This window comes from Leptodactylus fuscus, chromosome 5, assembly GCF_031893055.1.
Source record: "Leptodactylus fuscus isolate aLepFus1 chromosome 5, aLepFus1.hap2, whole genome shotgun sequence".
NCBI classification, from domain to species: Eukaryota; Metazoa; Chordata; class Amphibia; order Anura; family Leptodactylidae; genus Leptodactylus; species Leptodactylus fuscus.
In genome coordinates, this window is record NC_134269.1 from 112,624,160 (window position 1) to 112,629,195 (window position 5,036).

Here is a 5,036-nt window from a genome sequence, read left to right on the forward strand (position 1 = left end):
GCTTAGCTTCCCTCCACATCTACTCTGCTTTCACCCCTAAACATCACCCCAGTTTATGCCTTTGCTTCTACCCAGGTTTTTTGTTGATTTAGCTTCCCTCTACATCTACACTGCTTTAGCCCCTAGACATCACCCCTGTCCATGTGGGGTCGGTGGCCTCGTCATCCACCAACTCCTCTTCCAATTGCGCACTGCCCCCTTACTGCAAACCGCACATGACCACAGCTTGCCTTGATGGCAACTGTGTCTCATGATCCCCACTTAGGTCCAGACAAGTCGGTGGCGGGTCCAAAACCCCAAAATTGGAAGGAAATGGCAGATGCTGCAGTATTTCTAACACCTGTTCCTGGTGCTCGGGCCTGGTCTGTGTTGTACCCTGCACCCTGCTTAACGCATCTGCCATATCCGAAGTTGTGCTGAGCGCATGCTAATGTTTCGTGTCCAGTGCAATGGATGGGATGGGATTTCACATAAGTCTGCCACCCATGGCCACTCATGGTTGAGCAACTGAGGGAGTTGACTTTGACGAACCCGAGGGTTTTGGAGTTGGAACTACATCAAAGGTCTGTGCTGCTCACACACTCTGCTCAACACATGATATGTTTAGTGCCAGCAGTGTGGAGACGTCGCACAACAGCCGTTGTTCCAGCAGGTACAGGCGTTGTAGGAGTGCATAGAGGCTAGCAGCGGCAACTATACACTTTAAAAACTATCCGCACAAGCGCCACACTTTCACCAGTAGCTCAGGAACATTGGGGTACCTTTTTCAAAAGATTAGCAGCAATGAGTTAAAAACGTGGCCCAGGCATGGAATATGTTGCAGGCTGCCAAGCTACAGAGCCAATCCCAGGTTATGGCCATTATCACACATGACAACATGCCTGGGCCCAGGTGCAGTGGCAAAAACCACATTGCCGTCTCATCGAGGATGGCATGACTCACTTTGTAGGCAGTGTGCTGTCTGGCCCCCAAGCTGATGAGCTTCAGCACGGCCCGCTGACGTCTCCCCACACCAGTGTTGCAGCGTTTCCAGCTCGTAGCTGGGGTCAATTTAACAGCGGAGGAGGGTGGTGTTTCAGCCCTCCTCCCAGGAATGTTGTGTGGGGAGACAAGTCAGGCCACCACATTTTGCGACCCGGTCCACGCCTCAACTACATTCAACCACTGTGCCCAAATTGAAAGGTAGCGTCCCTGTCCGCATGCACTTGTCCATTCGTAACTGGTCACATGGAACTTTAGGGCTAAGCGCTGAATTTAGGGACCGCCTCATGTTTGGGGGAAAGTGCTGGTGTGGACGGCACAGTGCGGTGGCGCAGTAGACACTCTGCCCAAAAAGGGCAGAGTGTCCCCCAGCCGGGATTCCAACATCTCCTGGGCCAGATTTCTTGAGATGAGGCCGTTGAAGCCTTGGGCATGTGGGTGGGTTGCGCTGTACTTTAGCATGAAATGAAAGGCTTGGGAGATGGGGAGTTGCTGGGAAGAGGCGCATGATGGCACGGGCAAAAGGAGAAATGGCAGGAAAAGGTGAGGATAAGGGTGAACTCCCCAAAGTGTCAGAGGCAGATGTGGAGGTGTCCTGGCTCCTGGTCTGGACTGCAGCGCCAGCCCTGTCAACAGTGGAAGAGGCAGTGGCCGCCAGGCCAAACGACGATTATCCTGCGCTTGCTCTCACCCACTGAGCCCAGGGCTTGCCTTCCAAATGATGGCACCCGCAAGAGGTGGTGAGATTCCTCTCCGCAGATCTCCAAACCATCTTGGACTTGCAAATTGCACTAAATTTGTCATGTAACTGACATGTATATGATGAGTCTATCCATTGTCTGTTCATTTTGGTGAAAGTCAGCCTGTCAGCTGACAGACAGCTGTGCTTGTCAGTGATGATGTCACCGGCTGCTTGTACCCCCAGTTTTTGCTGCTTAGCTTGCCTCCACATCCACACTGCTTTTGCCCCTACACATCACCCCTATCCATGCCTGTGCCTCTAGCCATAAGTCTGCCACCCATGGAAACTCATGGTGCAGAAAGTGAGGGAGCTGACTCTGAGGAACCCTTGGGTTTTGTAGCTGGTACTCCATCAAAGGTCTCTGCTGCTCACACACCCTGCTGAACATACGGTATCTAGGGTTAGAGCGTGTGGTGACCTCGCACAACAGTAGGTGCTTCAGGCAGATGTAGGCCTTGCTGGAGTGTATTGCGGCTAGCTCCAGGTACTGTAGACTTGGGAAAGTGGGTGTCCAAGTGCCGCACTTTCACCCTTAGCTCAGCTAATTTGGGGTATGTTTTTAAAAATCATTGCACCACTACATTGAACATGTGGGCCAGGCATGGAACGTGTTGGAGGCTGGCAAGCTCCAGAGCCCTCCAACAAGCTAAAAAACCTGGCCCCAGGGGCAGCGGGGATAAACAAATTGCCATCTCATCCAGGATGGCATCCCTGACCTCAGAGGCAGTGTGCTGTCCGTCTCCCAAGCTGATGAGCTTCAGCCCAGCCTGCTGACGTCTCCCCACACCAGTGTTGCAGCGTTTTCAGCTCGTAGCTGGGGTAAATCTAACAGCGGAGGAGGAGGAGGGTGGTGTTTCAGCCCTCCTCCCAGGAATGTTTTGTGGGGAAACAAGTCAGGAAAATTCTTGAAACGGGAGAGTTTTGCATCTTTGCCCTTGCTGCCTATGGACATCCCTTTGCCTCTAGCCACCATTTTCCCTGCTTTGCTTGCCTCCACATCCACACTGCTTTTGCCCCTAGACATCACCCCAGTCCATGCCTTAGCTTGTACCCCCAGTTTTTCCTGCTTAGCTTGCCTCCACATCCACACTGCTTTTGCCCCTAGACATCACCCCAGTCCATGCCTTAGCTTGTACCCCCAGTTTTTCCTGCTTAGCTTGCCTCCACATCCACACTGCTTTTGCCCCTAGACATCACCCTAGTCCATGCCTTAGCTTGTACCCCCAGTTTTTCCTGCTTAGCTTGCCTCCACATCCACACTGCTTTTGCCCCTAGACATCATCCCTATCCATGCCTCTTCCCCTAGCCATAACTCTGCCACCCCTGGAAACTCATGGTGCAGAAACTTTGGTTGCTGACTTTGAGGAACCCTTGGGTTTTGTAGATGGAACTCCATCAAAGGTCTGTGCAGCTCACACACCCTGCTCAAGATATGGTATTGTAGGGTTTCAGCGTGTGTGAATGACGGACAACAGCCTGTGTTTGGACAGATGTAGGCCTTGCTAGAGTGTTTTTAGGCTAGCAGCGACTCCTGTGCACTTGCAAAAGTGGGCGCACAAGCGCCGCATTTTCAACAGTAGCTTCGGTACATTTGGGTATGTTTTTAAAAAACTTTGCACCACTAGGTTAGACGTGGGCCAAACATGGAACGTGTTGGAGGCTGGCAAGCTCCAGAGCCGCTACCAGGTTCCAGCCATTATCACAGGCGTAAAAATGCCAGGCCCCAGGTGTAGCAGGGAAAAAAAAATGCCATCTCAGCCAGGATGGCATCCCTGACCTCGGAGGCACTGTGCTGTCTGTCCCCCAAGCTGATGAGCTTCAGCACCGCCTGCTGACGTCTCCCCACACCAGTGTTTTAGCGTTTGCCGCTAGTAGCTGTGGTGGAGGTTGCAGCGTCGTAGGGTTTCAGTCTACTCCTGCCATGAATTTTGGCCTGGGAGAGGAGATAGGCCACCCCAGTTTGCACCCGGGGAACAGACTCCACCACATTCACCCTGCCTGTCATTAAAGATAAGCACTGCAGCATCCCTGACCACAGGCGCTTGTCCAAGTGTCGGTGGTCAAGTGGACCTTGCAGCAAAGCGCGGAACTAAGGGCCCACCTGATGTTGAGTGACACGTGCTGGTGCAAGGCGGGGACGCCACACCGGGAGAAGTTGAGACGGCTAGGGACGGCATAGTGAGGTGCCACAGTTGCCATCAGGTCCGGGAAGGCGGGAGTTTCAACAAGCCGGAACGCCAACCTCTCCTGGGCCAGCAGTTTAGCGATGTTGGCGTTCTAGGCTTGCGTGGGTGGGTGGTTAGCAGTGTATTTCTGCCGGCGCTCCAATGTCTGAGAGATGGTGGGTTGTTGTAAAGAAGCGCCTGATGGTGCCTTTGATGGTGCAGGAGAAGGAGATAAGACAGAAACAGGGGAGGATGAGGGAGAAGTCAACAAAGTGGCGGAGGCAGATGAAGTGATGTCCTGGCTCGTCCTCTGGAGTGCATCGCCAGCACTGTGAGCAGAGGCAGTGGCATGAACGGCGGGCGACGTTTGTCCTGCCGTTGCTGCCTGCCACTGATTCCATTGCTTGGATTCCAAATGACGGTGCATTGAAGTGGTGGACAGGTTGCTCTTCTCAGGGCCCCTACTCGATTTCGAGAGGCAAATTGTGTAGACGACACTATATCTGTCCTCGGCGCATTCCTTGAAAAAACTCTACACCTTCAAGAAACGTGCCCTCGATGGGGGAGTTTTTCTGGGCTGGGTACAAAAGGGAACATCTTCGGACATTCCGGGTCTGGCCTGGCTTCGGCAAAGCAGCTGACCTCTGCCTCTGGACATGTCTCTGCCTCTAGCTACCCTTTTTGGTGCTGCACCTGCCTCAACATCCACACTACTTTCCCAGCTTGACATCTGCCTTGTCCAGGTGGGGTCGGTGTCCTCGTCGTCCACCACCTCCTCTTCCAACTCCTGTCTCGCCTCCTCCTCCTGCACAATGCGCATGTCAACTGGCTGCCCTGACAGCAACTGCGTCTCATCGTCGTCGATGAGGGTGGGTTGCTGGTCATCCGCCACCAAATCGACCGGAGATGGAATGGAGGAGACTCTAGTGTTTGAGCATCTGGACACAGATACTCGTCTGTTAGGTCCGTGGAATCGCGAAATGGAGGGGCAGGTTGCGGTACAGTCAAAGGAAGGGAGAACAGCTCTGGGGAGCAGGGACAGTTGGGGTTATTGTTCTGAGAAGATTGGGAATTTTGGGTGGAAGGAGGACAAGACTGTTGGGTAAGAGGAGGTAGAGGCTGACTGGCTGGTGGACAATGTGCTTTAA